Source organism: Manis javanica, chromosome X (genome assembly GCF_040802235.1).
Source record: "Manis javanica isolate MJ-LG chromosome X, MJ_LKY, whole genome shotgun sequence".
Taxonomy (NCBI): Eukaryota; Metazoa; Chordata; class Mammalia; order Pholidota; family Manidae; genus Manis; species Manis javanica.
Genome location: NC_133174.1, coordinates 112311834 through 112325908, shown reverse-complemented (window position 1 = coordinate 112325908; position 14075 = coordinate 112311834). Strand labels below are relative to the sequence as shown.

The 14075-nt window shown below is 51.8% G+C and overlaps 1 protein-coding gene across 9 annotated transcripts in view; it reads right to left on the bottom strand.

Annotated features, from left to right (window-relative positions):
- Nucleotides 1-8023, bottom strand: part of ELF4 (E74 like ETS transcription factor 4) — a 40714-nt gene extending 32691 nt beyond the window's left edge. For 4 of the 9 annotated variants that reach the window (XM_017664719.3, XM_017664720.3, XM_073228137.1 and 1 more), the window contains exon 1: nt 7449-7682. The gene's annotated coding sequence lies outside the window, so the exon portion shown is untranslated. Of the gene's footprint in view, nt 1-3360; nt 3428-7448; nt 7683-7723 lie in introns of those variants that run through there. The other 5 variants (XM_037016864.2, XM_073228136.1, XM_017664721.3 and 2 more) reach the window with 5 other exon arrangements.
- Nucleotides 8024-14075: the final 6052 nt, after the last annotated feature.

Genomic DNA, 14075 nt, shown 5'->3' with positions numbered 1-14075 from the left:
TAATAAATAGCCCTATTTTGCAAATGCATAGTAAAGTTAAGGAACTCTTTAGTTGAAAAATATCAATGAAAAGATTAAGCATCTTCTAAAATGACGGTTGTATCAGGGTCATCTATGACTATAAAATAACATTAAAATAAGATTGCAAATGCACAGCTGAACCCATCTGTCATAACAAAGTAAATAGGATAAATTTAAGTATTAAGAGAAAATGATATTGACAATCTGATTCTAACATTTATACAGAATTGTGAAAGACTTAAAACAGGCAAAAGCAACTTTGACAAATAACAAAGATGGAGGGCTAACACTACCTGATTTCAAGAATGATTATAAGGCGACAGTAGTCAAAACAACTGGTATTGGCCTAAAGATAAACAAATAGATTAATCAGTGGAACAGAATGTAGAGTCCAGAAATAAACCCACATATGTAAGATCAGCTATGGTGAATAACAATAGCTTTTTCAACAAATGGTGCTAATAATTGGATATCCATATGTAAAATGAAAAAAATGAATTTGGATTCATACCTCACACCACACAGAAAAATTAACTCAAAATGGATCAAAGACCAAAATGTAAAGCCTGAAATTATGAAACTTCTAAAAGAAAACATAAGACAAAATATTTGTGACCTAGGGCTAGATGAAGAGTTTTTCAATAGAACACCAAAAACATGGCCCATAGAAGTAAAAATTGATTAGTTGGACTCATCAAAATTAAAAACTTCTGCTCTTCAAAAGGCACTATCAAGAGACTGAAAAGACAAGCCATAGACTGGGAGAAAATCTTTGCAAAGCATGCATTTGATAAAGGTCTTGTGTCCAGAGCATACAATGAACTCTTAAAACTCAATTACAAGAAAACAAACAAGTCAATTTAAAAATAGGCAAAAGATTAAAACAGACACCTTACCAAAGAAGATATATGGATGACAAGTATATCAAAAGGTGTTCAATGTCATCAGTCATTAAGGAAATACAAATTAAAACACAAAATGCACACCTAAAATTAAAAAGTCTTACCAAGTGTTTGTTGGTGAGGATGTGGAGCAACTGGAACTGTCATACACTGCTGGTGGGAATGTAAAATGGTACAACCACTTTGGAAATCAGTTTAACAGTTTCTTAAAAAGTTGGACCTACAACTACTATATGATCTAGCCATTCCACTCATAGATATTTAACCAAGAGAAAAGGACTTATATAGCCATAGAAAGATTTGTACACAGATATTCATAGTAGCTTTATTTGTAATAGCTAAAACTGGGAAAAAAAACCCTACCAAGTGTCCATTAATTGATGAATAAACAATGAATGGTATATCCATACAATGGAATGCTATTTAGCAATTAAAAAGGAATGAAATGCTGATGTATATAGCAACATAAATAGATCTTAAAATAAATATGCTGAATGAAGTAAACTATACAAAAGCAGTATATGCTGTATGATTCCATTTATAGCTAGAAAATGCAAACTATTACAATGAGTAGTAGAGCTCTAATGCACAGTATAGTGAATATATACAACAATATATTATACTGTATTATAATCATCAAATTTTCTAAGAAGTAGAGTCTCTTAGTCCTACACAGTCTTGGTATGAATAGAATGCTGTTTAATCACCAAAAAGAGAGGATAATTATGTAATATGATAGAGGTGCTAATTAGCACTACAATGTCAAACGTATTACAATATACAAATATGGAGTTCGGTGCATGTGTATTACTACAGCTCTAGAATTGGGCTTAGATCCTTCAGAGAAGGGGGCTGGGCCTGTGGTGTTTTATTTTTTTAGGATCAGCGTGGCGCCAAGAAAGTGGTCACTTAATAAGACAGGTGTTTTCTCTGCATGGATTCTCACACAATCAGCAGAGTTGAACTAGCCTCTTACCCTCTGGGGTCATTATGGGAGAAAGACAGATTATCTCCTAAATCTATGTCTAAGTAGGTCCTTGTTATCAGGTCATCAAGAATTTGGGGAGGTTAAGACTAATTGCCCACTCTCCCATCCCCCAAGGCCTCACAGCCATTCTAATCTGAGGGGTGGGGATCAAAGGATTGAGTGAAGTGGTTCAGGGGTGGTCCAAGGATGGTCCAGCTTATCCTGGGCCTCCTGCCCCTGCAGTGGCCACAGGCTCCTCAAGCAAACACAATCCCTCTGATAGCAGATGGAACCTCTGAGTTACTTTCTGAAAGGCATTTGGAATGGGAATGGCCCCCATCCCCTGGGAACTCTTCTCAGTAAAGACAGTGCCCCATCACCAAGCCAAGACCTCTGGGTGTTAGCTCAAAATGGACCCATCATCTATTCTAGCAAAAGGAGGAAGAAAATGAGCAGTGATTGGTCAGTTGGCTCCCAGAACTCTACACTCAGTAGGGTAGTAACAACAAACTGATGATTGCTAAATACTTGGTATGGGTGGAACATGAGGCCTTCTCTCAAAGGAAGTAACTTATTCTTATTCCTGCAGCAAATGATACTCAAGATGAAAGTGGTGAGGAGATAAAGATGTTAATAAAAATATTAAAGACTTGATTTTTGCTCTTCAGAACAGCACTGCCTGCCACTCAGAAACTATATTACACACACACACACACACACACACACACACACACACACACACACACACCATCTTCTTCCACATCCCCTCATAATCCTGTGTGATGGTAGAGCTAACAAAATGTTATCAGAAAGATCTGGAAACCCTCCCTCTTGCTTTTGGGAATGGTTTGCCAGCACTGCCAGGAACGTGATTGATCCTTGGTGCCCTGGCAATGTCTAGGGTGTGCGAAGGGGAAATGATAACAACAACAACAACAACAAGAGCCACAGGAATGACAGCTAACACTTATTGGGTGATTACTATGTGCCAGGCACCATGCCGAGCGCTTTACAGGCATCATCTCATGTAATCCTCACTCCAACCCTGTGGTATGGGCACTGAAATCTGGAGTAGTTAAGTGATTAGCCCACAGTCACACAGCCAGTAAGTGGTAGGTCTGGGATACAAATGCAGAGAGCCTGTGCTCTTTCCCCTCTAGACAATACACTTCTTAGGAAGGATATTGGATTAGATTGGAAGAGGAAAGAAGTTTCACAAAGGGCACACGGACTACGAAACAGGAAGTGCCAGCACTGGGACAAGAAAATGGTCCATCGAGAAGGTGGGAACCTAAGAAAAAGCTTGTTCAACCTGGGCAAGCTGCTTAACTTCTTGCTTCTTGTTGGTCTGTCTGAGAAGTGTTCCAGCATGTTCCCTTGCAGACTCTTCTGCATGAAACACCTTTCCTGCTGCCTGACCCTCCTCCTCACCCTGGGAGAAAGCTGGGGTCTCTTTGCCAAGAAACTCACCTTGGAATATGATTTTCCAGCCAAGAAGTCAGGGCACTCTGATGTGTCCCCGTGGTCCCACAGTGTGCTGAGGAGAGGGCAGGGCAAGAGTGCAGTGAGAGAGGAAAAATTGCAAATGGGGACATGTGTGTCTGGGTGTTTTTATCCGATTAAACCCAGCAAGGGCCATGTCTCCCTCTATGTCCAACCATGGAAGACACAAAAGCAGCAGAACAAATGCACAGCTAGTCCTTGCCCTTGCCCAGGTGGTCTGGGTAGAAGTACGTGGGCCTCCTTTCAGTTTCCAGCTGACTGAGTAAATGAAAATTTCTGGTCTCTACCTTAACCTCTGGGCTTCCAGAGAAATCCCAGAACCCTGGGGAAAGGTGGGGCCCAATCAGCCCATGCCTGCTGGTTTTCCTGAAGCCTGCCACTTTTCCAGTCCACTCAGTACCCCCTACCTTCCTTCTCCTCCACTCCGCACCCACGGCCTGTGTGTGTGTTGGTTGGGGAAGGTGGGAGTTCAAGATTAAATCCCTTCAGCTTGGGCCGCAGAGAGGCCTTCCCACCCTTTGTGTCTTATCACTACAAGTTGGGCTCCCAGTCTGAGCGTGCCATTTTGTGTCTCCTGAAGTGGAGATTGGCCTGTGCACCGAGCAACCCATACTCTCTGACCTTGTTTTCTATGGGACATACATTTGCCAATTATCCAGGCTTGGAAGATCAGTCTGTGACGTGACTTTTCTCCCTTTTCTGCCTAGCTCAATCTCCACTGCCCTGCCCCCTTCAAGGTCTAGCTGAGTCCTGTCCCTCACAAAGCCTTCACTCCCTCCTCCAACTGCTGCTGACCTCAGAGCCCTGGCTGCCTCTGGCCCTTGCTCCAAGGAGCACAATTAGCACCTTAGCAGCTACTGGGCTGGCTGCTGGTCCTCGCCTCTGATTGTTTCAGTGTCTTACTCATGTCTCCCCCACAGCGCCTAGTACAGGTTGGACACACAGTAGGTGTTAATAAATGTCTGTTGAATTGAAACTCAGCAGCCCCTGTGAGGTCAGAATCCTCATGAGCACCCCGACCAGCAGTTCCTTGGCAACCAGTGCTGGGACCCGAGCTACAGGGCATTAGCAGCTCAGCCACTATTACAGGCCACGAGAGGCTCGGCAGCCAGAGATTTTTCAGGTAGCTTAGTGTTGATGAGAAAAGCCCTTGACCCTCAGGAAAGCACCCATGGGATTCTGGGTACCTTGGATGACTTTCCTTTCTCCCTGCAGAACTAGTTTTCAGTCAGAGAACCACAAAAGGAATAAATTGGCAGTGAAGCCAGAAACCTCTTTGCAGCTTAGAATTCTTGGAGAGATAACCAAGACTGGGTTAGCATCAGGCTCAAGCCTGAGGAGAGAAGCCTGCCCAAAGCCCTTCCTAGCTCGGCAGGGGATTTCTGGGAGGTGCAGGGGGCAGGGCAGACCTGGGCCCTACCACTCCAGGGGACTAGAGAATGGTTTGGGGTGGCCCTAAGTAAAGCCATTCTGTTCTGGAACCCAACAAATCACACCACTGAATGCTGGCCACCTCCAGCCCATGCAGGACCCAGGTCACCCTTTCCCTGTCATTCACCCAAATCCTAGGGCAGGCCCCTGTCCAGGGGGGCATCCAGACCAGAACCCAGCCAGGGTCCCCAGGCAAGAAAAAGCCTCCAAGTCTAGGATGCTGGGCTCCCTGCACAGTCTCAAGGATTCGAGCCTGCCTCTGAATTGTGGTTGCTTATATAAATGACCTGGCCACTCCTCTGACCCCTTCCTATGCTCCCATCCTAACTCCAGCCCATTCCACAAGATATACACAATCTTGGAAGGCAGGCAATATCTTCCTCACCTCCATATTTTCCTCACTGCCACTTCACTGCTGCCCAGTATTGTGACGGGCTCTCAGTAGATGTTTGCTGAGGTGCATCTAAGTTTTAGGCACTGCCTTAGACAATATCCCAATGCTAGCTCACACTCACTATGTGCCACACATTGTTCTAATAAGCAGCTTATGTGTATTGAGGTATTTGATCCTCAGAGCAACCTTATGAGATAACTCTCATTTGCCAGATGAGGCAACTGAGGCATACAATGGACTGGGATCACACAGCTAGTAAATAACAAAGTTGGGATTTAGACCCAGACAGTCTGGTTCTGGGGATTGGAGGTAAATGAGAAAATTGGGGGGTAGGGGTTGAGGGTGGCAAGACCAAGGCCAAATTTAGGAGCAGGGATTTCTTTGGGAAAGCAATCCCCTAAGTCTGCATAGGGCTGGGCCTCTCAAAGACAAAAGCCCTGAATTTTGCAGGCTAGAGGCATTTTGGATACCCTATCAATCAGGCCTATGAATGACAGACCACAGCACTCTTGTTTTTAGATTCCAATTCAGGATAGAGGAGATAGAAGCCACTGTTCCACCACTTAGCACTAGGCAGGGGGAGGGTGGATTTCAGGCCCTCAGTTTGTCCAGGGGTGGGCGCCAGTTCCTGAGCAACCACGGAGCAAACAGTGCAGCAGTGGGAGGAATGCCAGACATAGTTGCAAACAAGCCACTCCTTCGGCTCACAGCTAGAGGCTGGGTGAGGGTGGCAACGTGGAGCCTGCTCAATATAACCGCCCCCCTGCAACAAGACATCCCAGGCTTCGAACCCAGCCCCAGAGACAACCACATGCAAGGCCACCTCTTCCCCATACCAGCCACGATAGGAAGTCCTCCAAGATTGTTAAGACCTGCATTTAACTCAAGACAGCTCCCCGCGAGGCTGTTTCTGCTCTAGGCCCACTGAATTAATGGTTGAGAAAGCACCTCATAACTGATAAAACCCTGTGTAACTAACTGCAAGGAAGGATTTGCATTCTTGGTGGGCATATGTGTTTCCTGGGCATTTTCAGTGCCAAAGTGTCCAGTCTCCCCAAAGGGGTGCTAGATCTGTTCCCTTCACCCCTCTCCAACCTGGCACTCAGGCCAGGGGTCAGGTCACAGTGGGTGAGCTCCCAATGGGCGTGCCCACCAGCTGTTGGGGCCAAGCAGTGGTGGCTCAGGCCCTGGGGTGGTGACCTCACTTCCGTTCCTACCTCCCCACCTCCCCAGCACTCCTCCCATTTTGAGGCCCCACCAGGCCAAAATCGAGAAGTCCAAGGTTAACTGTTCCTCCCCACTTTAAGAGCTAATTAAAATGATTAGCCACAATGAACTGTCAAACATTAACCAGAAGAAGCTGCAGGACCAGACAAGTCTCTATCTCAGGCAGAGGGATGAGGGGCAGGAATCAAATGGCCATCAAATCCCATGGCTGGGGTGTGGTGGGGGTGGGGTGGCAGCCAGGGAGGACCTGGTTGAGCATAAGTGCCAAGGGGTCAGGAGGTGACTTTAGTCAGGAAGGCCATTTCCAGGCACATAATTGTGAGGAAAGGGAGGCAGAGTTAGGGCGCGGTAGAGGGACGAGAAATTCGTAAATCAGCTACTACCAGCAGTTCCCCAAAGCAAGGCGCTGTGGGCAGGGGATCCCTCGCTGTGCGGCTGCTGAGTGCCCTAGGCGGCCGCAGAGGAGGGCACAGAGAGGCGGGTGAATGCGGGAGAGCGGGAACGTGAGAGCAGGAAGGCTGGCGGCGGGCTGACACGGAAACTCTGGCTCCAGCCAAGAGGTCTCTATTTTGTCGATCCAATTATCCAAGTCATAGGTGTGTGGTGTGTGAAGTGTGTGTTACCTACCCTAAGGCGCTGGCCCCAGAAGCCCTAGGGCCCCCGCACCACAGCCCCGCCCTCCTGCCCTCGGGCACCGAGCTTTTAGGGGCCGCTGTCACAGTTGGCCCTGTTCAAGCACCCCGGGCGGCCCGGGGCGCGGGGAAACTGGCCTCCCACCGTAACTCCAGCGATTGATTCCGCTTCTAACTCGGGATCAGGAGCCCGGGTTCCCCAACACACACGCGGTGCGCAGAGGCGAGGCAAGGGCGGGACACGCCGCGGCTCTCCCACCCTTTCCTGCGCCCCCACTCCTACACTCCGGGGACCCGGTGTCCCCGATCCCTCCCCGAGGCAAACTCTTGGAGGTCCCCGAAGGCTCGAAGAACCGGCGCCATCGACGTACCTGAGGCCGAGCGGGCTCAGACACCCGGTCGGGGTCGGTCGCCGTGGTCCCCTCCCGCTCCGGGGCCCGAGACGCAGGTCCCCCAAGCTCCGCCAGCCCGCTTTCTCCCCTCAGAAGCCAGGCCCGCCGAGTGGCGCCGGGACCTCGGCGCCGGCGAAAGGAGAAGTTGAGCGCGGCGCCGGGCCGGTCCGCGCGGCCGCCCGCCGGGGCCACCGTCCCCCTCCCGCCCTCGCTCCCCGCCCGCCTGCCCCCGCGGCCCCGCGCCCGTGACTCACCTCGGCGCCGGGGCAGGCTGGTCCGGGCGGGCGAGGCGCGGGGCTCTCCCACACGTCGCGCCGCCAATGGCAAGTTAGAGGGCGCGATGCAAATACCAGGTGAGACGGCGGAGCCCCTGATAAAACTGCTCCGGGGGGCGGGGAGGAGTGCAGGGGAGCTGGGCGGCTGCAGGGGAGGCCAGGCCGAGGGAGGGGGCGGCGGGGGCGCCCGCGGAGGGGGCGCGAGCCAGCGGAGACCTGCGCTGAGAGACCCGAGCGAAAGGGAAATTTCACTAGAGACACACACGTCCCCGCAGGCGGCGGCTGGGGCGGGCGCGAAGGAGGCAGGGCGGGCGGGAGGGAAAAGCCGGAGGGAGGGACCGACGGGAGGGACCGCGAGCGGGCGGGGCGGTGGAGGCAGCGAGGGAGGGCCCAGGCGTCTCGGTAGAAACAGCGCCCCTCCACCACGGGCCCGTCGCGGTCGCCAGCACGGCAGGGGGAGCCGTGCCAGGGGCCCGCGAGGCCTCTCCTTCCCCCGCGCCTCGCTCGCCCCTGGGGACGGCTGGAACGGGGCTCCTGCACAGCCCACGGCGCGCGCCCCTACCTTGGCCGCCCGGCGACCCAGACTCACACGCGGTGAGACAAGGGGCCCTCAGCTCCCAGTCGGGGCCATTCCAGGCAGGAAGCCCCCACACAATGCCTCGGAGAGAAAGCCCCTCCTGGGGGACCCTGGATGGTTATGTCGGGTCGCCTCAGCTCCCGCACTCCACTTGCCCGACGCCTTTGGCCCAAGCGCTGCCCGCCAGACTATTGAGCGACTGCTGTGTGCCGACCTGGTGGGAGGGCGGGCCTAACGGGTGGGTGAGGTGAGGAGGTGCCCAGAGGATATAATTCAGGAACTCTGCCAAACACCGCAGAATACTGAGCCAAACTCATTGTGTGCTTTGGGTGACTGGAGAGTTTGGGAGACTTCTTAGAGAAGTTGAGCCTAGGGCTCCTAGTGGGGGAGACCAGGAGGATATGAATGCGGGAGGGCTGAGGGGAGAGAGGCTGGCACAGCAGGTGCAAGGAAGCCAGAGTTGAGGTGCTGGGACAAAGCTCATCCCCCATTCTGTCCAAACCCAGGCTGCTGTGCTTGAGACAACCAATGGTCCCCCAGTCTCTCCTTCCACCTCCCCCTTACCCTCTCAGCATCTTCACCAGCACCCCACTCCCCAACCTGCTCCTACAGCTAGGAGGCTCTAAGAGGGAGAGGGATGAAATTGTCATTCCTTATGGCTCTACAAGGTGTGGAGGACGGGCCCCACCAGGCCTCAGCCCTGGCTTCTCCTTGGCAGAAAGCAGCAAAGCTGAAGGGGCTCCAGGAGAGGAGAGCCCTCTGAGGAGTGGGAGTGGCCAAAGGGTCTGAGGTTCAGGGACCTGCTGGGCCACCAGCATCTGCCTGCTTTCCCAGCCTTGGGAAAGGATGGTCACCGGCACAGGCTTGGAGGACAGGAGTGGTGGTGGTGGATGATGGTGGTGAAGGCAGCTGCAGAGTTCAGGTTTCAAGGGAAAGACCTAGGGGCTGGACTCTGGCACTTGAGATCTCTTGGCTACCTAGAGCCAAGTCCCTGAAATAAGCACCAACAGCAAACTTGCACTTTATGTTTCTAAGTGGGCACACTTTCCCCAGGGAATTCCAGATTTTGGAGACACAAAGTTCTTTGCTGGCCACTTGCTGGTGAAGCTCCCTTCTCAAAACTGTGGCAGGTCCGACTCATCCCTAAGCTCCCTTTACCTGGACCTTGGAACTCACTAATTGACACACACACATGCACACACACAGACACACACTTCCATTTTGCTAAGAGTTTTGAGGTCTCTAATGTCAGAAAGACCTGGGTTCTTATTCTAGGGGCACCATTTACCAGCTGTGTCTTTGGGCAAGTCACTTACATTTCCTGAGACTCACTTTCCTTATTTTTAAGTTGGGGATCGTAAGAACCTACCTCAAAAGGCTGTGGTGAGAATTGAATGAGATAACCCATATCTGTGGCAGTGCCTGGTGCCTAGTAAGCCCCCAATAAATGTTAGCTGCCTTCAGCATCATCTGTATCCTCATTTTGCTTTTCTCAACCTCACTCTTGGGTAAAAGTTTGCCAGGGCCAAGCCAGAAGTTGCAGAGGACTGACTAATGGTGAATCCTTCCTATGAATGTTTATAGCTTAAACCAAGGCTGAAGCATCAAGGCGTGGAAGAGCCAGAGGAGAGTCTTCCTCTTGGGAAGGGCAGCGCGAGAAGTCAGTACTGTGCCAACCAGCTCATGGTGACTAGCCCTAATGCCTGCCAGTGACCTGGAGCTCATGGCTGTGGGAATCCCACAAGTTCCCACCTTCCCCAGCCACTCAGAACTAACCACAACCTCATGATCTGGGAGTTGCAGCCAAAGCAAACCCCACCTCCCTTGATGAAAACCTTGTGCCAACTTCGCCTTGGGGAGCCATGAGCCACCTGAGTGACCTTCCTGACTCCGTGGCTCCAGGTCAGCCAGGCTGCTCTTCCTGATGACCTTGCTGGTCTTCAGCCTGCCAGCTCTTCTCCACCTGGCTCCCCACTCTCCCACTTACCCGTTGGGTGAGCCCCAGCCAGGTGGGGCCAGCCAGCTGAGATCACTTCCTGAAGACAACCATGCTGTCTCTGCCAATGGCTCATTCCCTGACTTGGCAGGAATTCCCCTTCTCGGGTTGCCCATGGATGCCCAGGCTGTGCCATCCCACGTGCATGCTCAGCTTCTCTCCTTCCAGCCCTGTTTTTCCCCACCCTCCAACCCTGACTTGGTCCTCTCAGGCCTCAGAAACCTAGGTCCTTCCAGGAGTTGAGGGGCCTTCTGGCTGCCTATAGCTTACATAGGACCACCCCCACTTCTGCACTCACCTTACCTTCCCACCTTGGCAAATTTCTCAGCCTCTCTTTGTCCCCTCTTTCAAGCAGTGGCCTGGTAGCCTATGCTCTGCAAATCACCCCAGGTTCTTTGGAGACAAGGTGGCTGTTTTCTTCCCCTCCCACCCCTTAGCCCCTCGGCCTCAACAAGTTCTATTCAAACCTGTGACCAGAACAAAATACTACAGTGCCACAGCTTCTGTGGCCATGGCCCTTACTTTCTATTACAGACACATGCTAGAAAAGTTGCCTATCAATCAGACTTTCAGAATGAGAAGCATATTCAAAAGCCAGTTGAGAAGTTATAGTTTAAAAGGAATCCTCCCATCTGTAAAGCTGAGAAGCCCCTTATAATCCTTTCTATACCTTTTCTCTGTTGGTATGTTCAACAACTCCAGGTTTGCCTCTATTGGGTTTTCATGATGAGGCCCTAGATGGATCCAAATGACAGACAAAAATCTCTAAGTTCCAGGTTGTGGCTGGGCATCATAAGGAGAGTTTTTTCTAAAAAGATTGTTGAGTAGCTGCAAAATAGAAGAATTTCTTGGGATAGGTGATACAAAGTGCTTCTTCCTAGGATGATGGCCTGTTGCCCTGGCTGGTACTGGGGGTGTAACAGGTCATGTGCCCAGGCCAAAGCACAGGCACACAGATGGAAGGATGTAGGTGGGAGCAAATTCCTAGGTCATGACTTTTGTCTGGCTGGCCACCTTCCTTGGCTGGGGCTCTTGGAAAGCAACTTGGTCTGCCCACCTAAACCTGCTCTCACATTAAAATGGAGAGTTATATTTCCCCTGCAGGCCTTTGTGGGCAGAAGCCCTGGCACCATGAGAGCCCCACAAAACTTCAGAGGACTGCTGGGTTTCACTTCTTGGAGGGCTGGACAGCAGCTCAGGGGCCTGCCTGGGGAGAGATAATAGCCTGACATGGGAGGTACTACAGGCCTTGAGCAAGTAGTTTGCATGTCCACCCTGGGTGCAGTGTCCGCTGAGAGGTGCTGCATGCACAGCCAGGGGAGATGGCCTAGTGTTTGGGAAACAGATTTGGTGCCCTTCAGGCCAGACCTGTGGGTTGAGGGGACATGGGGGGATGGGAGAAGGGGCAGGGATCCAGTGCTGTGGTTCATTTGCAAAAAATAAGGAAGAAGTGGCTTCAGGCAGAGTTCAGCAAGTGAGGGCAAGCCCCCAGGTGTCTAATCCCACTGGTCCCTAGCCCCTATCTTGGAGCCAGGGCTCAGTCTGGAAAAGTCCCTGGGAGCAGGTCCTAGGGCAGACACCTGCTCTGGGGCACCTATCAGAGGCAGTGCGGCATCCAGAGTTTTCTTCAGGTCACTGTTCAGTGGAGTCAGTGTGAACCCCTCAGCCCTAGACATCTGATGGCCCAACACCCATGTGTGGTGGGTGGCCTCACTGCTCCCCATAGTGCTGTGGAGAGTCCAATGGCACTATACAGTTGCCTCCCCTCATGGCTTACAGGATAAATGAGTGGGACCAACAAGCCTTGGCCCAGGGGGCTGCTGCTAAGGGGCAGGGATTGGGATGGGGGGCAGATGGATGCCAACACATGGAGGTCTTGCTGGAGGAGTGCACTAAGCCATTTCTGTGGACCCTTGAGTGTGCTGAGGGACAGGGATGCACACAGCCATAGGGCTGGACATTCCCTTCTCACATGGAGAGAAAGCTCAGGGAGGTGGAGGGGGCTCCAGTCACACTGCATGGGATGCTGTGTATTATATACAGTGAATGGCGGCCCCTGGAGTTGTGCGGTGGTGAGGTGGCAGTAAGGACACACCAGGGGAGTTGGGGAGAGGTGCTTGAATGGAAGGACATCAAGAAGGGCTCAGCCTGGGACACCACAGTGGGGGCACCGGGCCTGAGTCTGGATCCTCCCGACTGGGGACGAGGTGGGGTAGTGGGGAAGGGCTGTGAGGAGGACTTACCCATTTCACATCCTGCCAGGGGCTGGTTCCAGGCTAAAGTTTGTATCAAGAGGTAGATGATTCTACTCTTTCAGGATCACCCTAGCCCACAGGGAGGCGAGCACAAGCCTGCCGCGGGTACTAGAAAAAGACCCAATGGGAATGCAGCCACTCCTCAGTTTCCCCACCTTGCCCCCACAACAGGGGTAGATGGTTTTGTTGTTTCATCCAGAAAAATACATTTAATGTCTATAAAGGTGTAGTATGAGTCATTTCACGGAATGTCTAGGCCCCTTCGCTGGCAGCAAACAAACTTTCCAGCCCTCTTTTGAGGAAGCCATCCAGCTCGGCTGCTGCTGGTTTGTGTGTGAGAGTGTGTGAGTGTGTGTGTGGGTCTGTGTGTGGGATGGGCCTTTGTAGTGCCTTGTCTGCCTATGTATGTGTCCTTGTGGGTCTGTCACATGTGAGTGAGGGCATAACTGTGGCTGGTGTGTGTGTGCGTGCGCGCACATGCGCACTAGCACGCACACACGTGGACTCAACTCTTGGGTATGTGCTGAGTCCCCTTGTGCATGCATGTGTTTGTGGAGGGCGTGTGCATGTGTCTGCAAGGCAGTATGGTATGTGAGCCTGTGTGTCAGAGGGTGTCTACGTGTACATTTTTTCCTCATCACTGCCAAATTATCTTCCCATCTCTCCCCTCATGAAGTGAGAGGCTGACTGAGGGAAGCTAGCAGTCCAAAAGGAGGGGGGCAGCTGTGTAGGGAAGAGGGGCTGGAGGGAAACCAAAGCAATTCCACTCGTCTGGAGGGAAGTGTCAGCCAAGGATGAAACTGAAACCGAGGCAGCAGCTCTAAGGCACCAGCACCCTGGGATCGTCCCAGGGCTTTGGTTCCTCCCCTCTCCCGCCCCCTCTGGCCGGCTGTGCAGATTAGTCAGCCTGAAATTCCCATCCTTGAAGCCTGGACTTGGGGTTGGGGCTGTGAGGCTGGCTAGGCTAGAAATTGGCCCCATGGTTACCACGTGACCCCATTAGGGCCCATTATCACATTAACACAAATTAGTATATCAGATCCTCTCCCAGTCACCTAGTGGGGCGCAGGGCCAGGCTGGAGGGAGAGGGCATCCCTCAGGCCCTGCTCAGGAGTAGAAGCCAGCATGAGGGCATAAAGGGAGGGGGCGGGCTGAGGACTGCAGCAGATCAGGCTGGGAACAGAAAGAGGGACAGAGGACATCAAGCTTTGACAATATGATCCTTTTCCTAGGTCATGATCTGGGAGGAACCATCTTAGGGAGGGGGTTAGCAGAAAAGAGGGGGTTTCCAGGAATAACTGGGCACCGCCCTGTAGGAAGGAGGCCCCGGCTCTGAGGTCTGGGCAGGAGACAGACGGTATTTCTCCTGGCACACAGTGAAACCTGGGAACATTTAGGATCCTTTGGTGCTTTTTTTTTTAACTTCTTTCCTCTTTATGGAAAATCCTTAGATAACTTTCTCACATGGTTTTGGACATCCTGAAAGCAGGGGAGCTGGATTGG